This window comes from Pristiophorus japonicus, chromosome 3 (assembly GCF_044704955.1).
Source record: "Pristiophorus japonicus isolate sPriJap1 chromosome 3, sPriJap1.hap1, whole genome shotgun sequence".
Taxonomy (NCBI): Eukaryota; Metazoa; Chordata; class Chondrichthyes; family Pristiophoridae; genus Pristiophorus; species Pristiophorus japonicus.
In genome coordinates, this window is record NC_091979.1 from 156684477 (window position 1) to 156693356 (window position 8880).

Sequence of the window (8880 nt, forward strand, 5' to 3'; positions counted from 1 at the left end):
CACATTACAACATAATTCTAAAAGTAAAAAGTGTGTTAGAAAAACAAGCCTCAAGGCTCTGTGACTGAATGGAAGGAGCATTCGTAATAAGGTGGATGAATTAACTGCGCAGATAGCTGTTAATGGATATGATGTAATTGGGATTACGGAGACATGGCTCCAGGGTGACCAAGACCGGGAACTCAACATGCAAGGGTATTCAATATTCAGGAAAGATAGACTGAAAGGAAAAGGAGGTGGGGTAGCATTGCTGGTTAAAGAGGAGATTAATGCAATAGTAAAGAAGGACATTAGCGTGGATGAGGTGGAATCTGTATGGATAGAGCTGCAGAACTCTAAAGGGCAGCAAACATTAGTGGGAGTTGTATACAGACCACCAAACAGTCATAGTGAGGTTGGGGATAGCATCAAACAGGAAATTAGGGATGCACGCAATAGAGGTACAGCAGGTACAGCGAGGCCCCTTGGGGAAGAGTGACCATAATATGGTAGAATTATTCATTAAGATTGAGAGTGACACATTTAAATTCAGAGACTAGAGTCCTGAAGTCAAAGCAAGGTAACTTCGATGGTATGATACGTGAATTGGCTAGGAGTGACTGGCGAATGACACTTAAAGGGTTGATGGTGGATAGGCAATGGCAAACATTTAAAGATCACATGGATGAACTTGAACAATTGTACATCCCTGTCTGGCATAAAAATAAAATGGGGAAGGTGGCTCAACCGTGGCTTACAAGGGAAATTAGGGATATTGTTAAATCCAAGTAAGAGGCATATAAATTGGCCAAAAAAAGCAACAAACCTGAGGACTGGGAGAATATTTGGAATTAATTATAGGAGGACAAAGGGTTTAATTCGGATGGGGAAAATAGAATATGAGAGTAAGCTTGCAGGGAACATAAAAACTGACTGTAAATGCTTCTATAGATACGTGAAGAGAAAAAGATTAATGAAGGCAAATGTGGGTCCCTTACAGTCAGAATCAGGTGAATTTATAATGGGGAACAAAGAAATGGCAGACCAATTGAACAAATACTTTGGTTCTGTCTTCACTAAAGAAGACACAAATAACCTTCCGGAGATATTAGGGGACTGAGGGTCTAGTGAGAAGGAGGAACTAAAGGAAATCCTTATTAGTCAGCAAATTGTGTTAGGAAAACTGATGGGATTGAAGGCTGATAAATTCCCATGGCCTGATAGGCTGCATCCCAGAGTATTTAAGGAAGTATCCCTAGAAATAGTGGATGCATTGGTGGTCATTTTCCAACATTCTATAGTCTCTGGATCAATTCCGATGGACTGGAGGGTAGCTAATGTAACCCCACTTTTTAAAAAAGGAGGGAGAGAGAAAACAGGGAATTATAGACCGGTCAGCCTGACATCGGTGGTGGGGAAAATGTTGGAATCAATTATTAAAGATGTAATAGCAGCGCATTTGGAAAGCAGTGACAGGATCGGTCCAAGTCAGCATGGATTTATGAAAGGGAAATCATGCTTGACAAATCTTCTAGAATTTTTTGAGGATGTAACTAGTAGAGTGGACAAGGGGGAGCCAGTGCATATGGTGTATTTGGACTTTCAAAAGGCTTTTGACAAGGTCCCACACAAGAGATTAGTGTGCAAATTTAAAGCACATGAAATTGGGGGTAATGTACTGACATGGATAGTGAACTGGTTGGCAGACAGGAAGCAAGGAGTAGGAATAAATAGGTCATTTTCAGAATGGCTGGCAGTGACTAGTGGGGTACTGCAAGGTTCAGTGCTGGGACCCCAGCAATTTACAATATGCATTAATAATTTAGACGAAGGAATTGAATGTAATACCTCCACTTTTGCAGATGACACTAAGCTGGGTGGCAGTGTGAGCTGTGAGGAGGATGCTAAGAGGCTTCAGGGTGACTTGGACAGGTTAGGTGAGTGGGCAAATACATGGCAGATGTGATATAATGTAGATAAATGTGAGGTTATCTACTTTGGTGGTAAAAACAGGAAGGCAGAATATTATCTGAATGGAGACAGATTAGTAAAAGGGGAGATGCAACGAGACCTGGGTGTCATGGCACATCAGTCATTGAAAGTTGGCATACAGGTACAGGCGGTGAAGAAGGCAAATGGCATGTTGGCCTTCATAGCGAGAGGATTTGAGTATAGGAGCAGGGCGGTCTTACTACAATTGTACAGGGCCTTGGTAAGGCTCCTTGAATATTGTGAACAGTTTTGGGCTACAAATCTGAGGAAGGACATTCTTGCTATTGAGGGAGTGCAGCAAAGGTTCACCAGGCTGATTCCTGGGAAGACAGGACTGACTTATGAAGAAAGATTGGATTGACTCGGCCTATATTCAATGGAATTTCGAAAAATGAGAGGGGATATCATAGAAACATATAAAATTCTGACAGGATTGGACAGGTTAGATGCAGGAAGAATGCTCCCGATGTTGGGGAAGTCCAAAACCAGGGGACACAGTCTAAGTATAAGGGGAAAGCCATTTAGGACCAAGATGAGGAGAAACCTTTTCACTCAGCGAGTTTTGAGCGTGTGGAATTCTCAACCACAGAAAGTTGTTGAGGCCAGTTCGTTAGATATATTCAAAGGGGAGTTAGATGTGGCTCTTACGGCTAAATGGATCAATGGGTATGGAGAGAAAGCAGGAATGGGGTACTGAAGTGCATGATCAGCCATGATCATATTGAATCATGGTGCACACTCGAAGGGTCGAATGGCCTACTTCTGCACCTATTTTCTATGTTTCTATGATTTCCCTTTCATAAATCCATGCTGACTTGGACCGATCCTGTCACTGCTTTCCAAATGCGCTGCTATTACATCTTTAATAATTGATTCCAACATTTTCCCCACTACCGATGTCAGGCTAACCGGTCTATAATTCCCTGTTTTCTCTCTCCCTCCTTTTTTAAAAAGTGGGGTTACATTAGCTACCCTCCAATCCATAGGAACTGATCCAGAGTCTATAGAATGTTGGAAAATGATCACCAATGCATCCACTATTTCTAGGGCCACTTCCTTAAGTACTCTGGGATGCGGACTATCAGGCCCTGGGGATTCAGCGGCCTTCAATCCCATCAATTTCTCAAACACAATTTCCTGACTAATAAGGATTTCCTTCAGTTCCTCCTTCTCACTGGATCATCGGTCCCCTATTATTTCAGAAGGTTATTCGTATCTTCCTTAGTGAAGACAGAACCAAAGTATTTGTTCAATTAGTCTGCCATTTATTGTTCCCCATTATAAATTCACCTGATTCTGACTGCAAGGGACCTACATTTGTTTTCACTAATCTTTTTCTCTTCACATATCTATAGAAGCTTTTGCAGTCAGTTTTTATGTTCCCAGCAAGCTTATTCTTGTACGCTATTTGTCCCCTCCTAATTAAACCCTTCGTCCTTCTCTGCTGGATTCTAAATTTCTCCCAGTCCTCAGGTTTGCTGCTTTTTCTGGTCAATTTATATGCCTCTTCCTTGGATTTAACACTATCCTTAATTTCCCTTGTTAGCTACGGTTGAGCCACCTTCCCCGTTTTATTTTTACACCGGACAGAGATGTACAATTGTTGTAGTTCACCCATGTGATCTTTCAATGTCTGCCCTTGCCTATCCACCATCAACCCTTTAAGTATCATTCGCCAGTCTATCCTAGCCAATTCATGTCTCATACCATCGAAGTTACCTTTCTTTAAGTTCAGGGCCCTTGTCCCTGAATTAACTCTGTCACTCTCCAGCTTAATGAAGAATTCTACCATATTATGGTTACTCTTCCCCAAGGGGCCTCGCACGACCAGATTGCTAATTAATCCTCTCTCATTACACAAGATCCAGTCTAGGATGGCCTGCTCTCTCGTTGGTTCCTCGACATATTGGTCTAGAAAACGATCCCTTATACACTCCAGGAAATCCTCCTCCACCGTATTGCTACCAGTTTGGTTAGCCCAATCTATATTTCGATTAAAGTCACCCATGATAACTGATGTACCCTTATTGCACACATCCCTAATTTCCTGTTTGATGCCATCCCCAGCCTCCCTACTACTCTTTGGTGGTCTGTACACAACTCCCACTAACATTTTCTGCCCTTTGGCGTTTAGCAGCTCTATCCATATAGATTCCACATCATCCAAGCTAATATCCTTCCTTACTCTTGCGTTAATCTCCTCTTTAATCAGTAGTGCTACCCCACCTCCTTTTCCTTCCTGTCTATCTTCCTGAATATTGAATACCCCTGGATGTTGAGTTCCCAGCCTTGGTTAACCTGGAGCCATATCGCCGTAATCCCAATGACATCATATCTGTTAACAGCTGTCTACACAGTTAATTCATCCACCATATTAAGAATGCTCCTCGCATTGAGACACAGAGCCTTCAGGCTTGTTTTTTTTAACACTCTTTGTCCTTTTAGAATTATGTTGTAATGTAGCCCTTTTTGATTTTTGCCCTTGATTTCTCTGCCCTCCACTCCTTCCTACCTTTTGCTTCTGCCCCCTTTTTACTTCCCTCTGCCTCCCTGCGTAGATTCCCAACCCCCTGCCATATTAGTTTAAACCCTCCCCAACAGCACATGCAAACACTCTGCCTAGGACATTGGTTCCGGTCCTGCCCAGGTGCAGACCGTCCGTTTTGTACTGGTCCCACCTCCCCAAGAACTGGTTCCAATGTCCCAGGAATTTGAATCCCTCCCCCTTGCACCACTCCTCAAGCCACGTATTCATCTGAGCTATCCTGCAAATCCTACTCTGCCTAGCACGTGGCACTGGTAGCAATCCTGAGATTACTACCTTTGAGGTCCTACTTTTTAATTTAACTCCCAGCTCCAGGTGAACACCTATGCTGCGTCCCAGTAGTGCTATGACCTCTATTTCATATAGTTGACTGGATCATTAATGAACACCTTTGAATCTGCCAGTCACTGACTATAGCTATAGATAAATGTCCTACATCGATCAATTAGGACATGAGCCCATAAGTTTCCAACAATTTGCATTTACATAGCATCTTTTACATAGTAAAATGACCGAAGGCGTTTCACAGAAGAATTATCAAACAAAATTTGACACCGAGCCACATAAGGTGTTATTAAGACAGGTGGCCAAAGCTTGGTCAAAGAGGTATGTTTAAAGGAGTGACTTAAAGGAGCAGGGAGAGGTGAAGAGGTGGAAAGGTTTAAAGAGGGGATTTTAGGGCCTAGACAGCTGAAAACACAGCTACTAATCATATGACGAAGGAAATGGTGGATGTACAAGAGGCCAGAATTGGAGGAACAAAGAGTTCCTGGAGGGTTGTAAGGAGGCTACAGAGATAGGAAGGGATGAAGCCATGGAGGGATTTGAACAGAAGAGTGAGAATTTTAAATTTGACGTGTAGCTGGACCGGGAGTCAATGTAGGTCAACAAGCACGGGTGGTGGGTGAAGGGGACTTGGTGCAAATTAGGATATGGGCAGCACAGCTTTGGATAAGCTCAAGTTTTTGGAGGGTGGAAGATGAGAGGCTGACCAGGAAAGCATTGGAATAATTGAGTCTGCAACTAACAAAAGCATACATTTATGCCACATTTGTTGCCTGGTCTGAATTTCTATCAGTGTGTACTTTAAACATTGTTGGCAATGATGGCAATGTATTCTGTGATAGCTCTTGCATTCCATGAAACAAAATTCCTCTCTAGAAAGGACACTCACCTGAAACATCAGTACCAGCCTTTTTATTAACAAATGTTGTTCGACCTGCTGTTTTCACCCAGCATTTTCTGTTTTTATTTAAGGTTTGCAGTATTTGCAGTTCTCCTTTTTAAAATTTCACTCTACATCAATGCAGGAACTTTTCTGAATGTCCTTTCATGAGGTCATGTACCATTAGTTGAAGCTTTTGCCATAAGATATGTTTATTATCTTTTAAAGTCCCAGTCACACACATCAAATCCATATGTTGAACTAAAAATATTCCTTATTTATCTCTATAATTTAACAAGCCCTAGGCAAATTGGTCTGCTTGACTTAATTGCTAAATGCTGCACAAATGTTAAAGTGTTTATGTACTTATTTAAAAGGAAGCAATTGACTGGGAGTTTGGATGTTTCTACCCATGTCTACTTAGTTGGGTACCTCACCTGCCACAAATATGTAATGTAAGATGGCTGGTACTTTGCCAGTGATTTTCCATCCATTTGTTTGAATGGCTGGTGAACATTCAGAGGGGTAGAGTTTGACTTTGCGCAATATTGTACAACAGGTGTTAGCGAATTAGCCACTCATTAGACATCTCTCCCGATTTTATTTCCAATGAAGTCAATGGATATAAAAATCAGAAGAGATGTAAAATGGGCTGCCAATTCGCTATCACCTATTTTACACTATTGTACAAAGTCAACATCTACCCCAGAGAATAATTGTATATACTTAATAGTTATGACTTTCCATTATTTTCCTGAATTCATGGTCCTGATATTACCTGGAGATGGGAACAGAGTGGGGGTGGGGTGATGGCGGGTGATGTGCCAATAACACTATGTGACGGTTAAGCCTGGTCGACTATAACGGCAGGGCGTCATTTGAATAACACTTCCAGGTTTCACTCCATCATTACGTGTCAGTGGGCATGACGCCCACTCACATGACGCTATTTTCCGCTGCCTACTTAAAGAGAGGCAGAGGGTCAGAGGTATTTTGATGGTAAAATAGAAGAACAAAATTGGAGAAATGGCTGCAAAGAGAGAGAAGGCAGTGCCCAATTTAGTGGTGCTTCCCTGGAGGTACTGCTGGATGCTGTAAACTTCAAAATATTGTCAAAGATCCTTCTCAAAAGTAAGGAGAGGCACAAGATGTAGTATGGACAATCTATGAGCCCGACAATTACAGCCTCTCTGGGTGTGTACAACGTGCACGCACACCCGAAGAGGCCTTGCAAATGCTGGTTCTTGGCATGCGATGCGCATGCGCCAAAAAACGGCTTTTGCGATCGACGTATGCACCCCAGATTTTTTCATGCCATTGAGAAACTCACACCACAACAAAAAGCCCACCATTTGAGACGTGCTTGGATATGGTTTATTTGTCCATTTGTTGGTACCTGAAAAATAGAGCACAAGTTAGCAATACACTGATTACTACTGATTACAATATTGCCAGCAGCCCATTCCATACTTTCCAAGTAAAGGAATAAGTGGTGATTATTTAGGGAAATAAATAACATATTCAACATGTACCCATCTTGGATTTATGCTTGTTAGGAATAAAAATATAGACAATGAAACACCACTTTTTAATTACTGTAATTTCCAGATACATAATAGGAACATACGGTGGAGTGAACTGATGATTAGAGGAAGAAAGCCTTTCAGATAATATTTGGTCCTCCCCTGAATAAAGAGCTACCATATTATTATGTGTGTAATCAAGTATATCAGAATGAATATATATCAGGGCAGAGAAATACTAGTCTGGATTTAGACATTTCAATCAGGTTAAGCCAAAGTCATTGTATGTTTGATTGAGAATTGAGTGGAGTGGGGTAATTAAGAAAATAGTGAGATTGATTATTAGTGGCACTAAATTTAAGCATTTGGTACTATGTTACATAAGAACACAAGAACATAAGAAATATGAGCAGGAGAAGGCTATGCGGCCCCTCGAGCCTACTCCGGCATTTAATACGATCATGGCTGATCTGATCATGGACTCAGCTCCACTTCCCCGCCTGCTCCCCATAACCCCTTATCCCCTTATCGTTTAAGAAACTGTCTATTTCTGTTTTATATTTATTCAATGTCCCAGCTTCCACAGCTCTCTGAAGCAGAACATTCCACAGATTTACAAACCTCTGAGAGGAGAAATTTCTCCTCATTTTTGTTTTAACTGGGCAGCCTCTTATTCTAAGATCATGCCCTCTAGTTCGAGTCTTCCCCAGCAATGGAAATATCCTCTCTGCATCCACCTTGTCAAGCCCCCTCATAATCTTATACCTTTCGATAAGATCACCTATCATTTTTCTGAATCCCAATGAGTAGAGGCCCAACCTACTCAACCTTTCCTCATAAGTAAATCCCCTCATCCCCGGAATCAACCGAGTGAACCTTCTCTGAACTGCCTCCAAAGCAAGTATATCCTTTCGTAAATATGGAAATCAAAACTGCACGCAGTATTCCAGGTGTGGCCTCACCAATACTTTATATAGCTGGAGCAAGACTTCCCTGCTTTTATACTCCATCCACCTTTGCAATAAAGGCCAAGATACCATTGGCCTTCCTGATCACTTGCTGTACCTGCATACTATCCTTTTGTGTTTCATGCACAAGTACCCCCAGGTCCCGCTATACTGCGGCACTTTGCAATCTTTCTCCATTTAAATACTAGCTTGCTCTTTGATTTTTTTCTGCCAAATGCATGACCTCACACTTTCCAACATTATACTCCATCTACCAAATTTTTGCCCACTCACTTAGCCTGTTTATGTCCTTTTGCAGATTTTTTGTGTCCTCCTCACACATTGCTTTTCCTCCCATCTTTGTATCATCAGCAAACTTGGCTACATTACACTCAGTCTCTTCTTCCAAGTCGTTAATATAGATTGTAAATAGTTGTGGTACCATCACGGATCCCTGCCACACCCCACTAGTTACTGATCCCCAACCAGAGAATGAACCATTTATCCCGACTCTCTGTTCTCTGTTAGTTAGCCAATCCTCTATCCATGCTAATATATTACCCCCAACCCCGTGGGAACTTTTATCTTGCATCTTTTATGTGGCACCTTGTCAAATGCCTTCTGGAAGTCCAAATACACCACATCCACTGGTTCCCCTTTATCCACCCTGTTCGTTACATCCTCAAAGAATTCCAGCAAATTTGTCAAACATGACTTCCCCTTCATAAA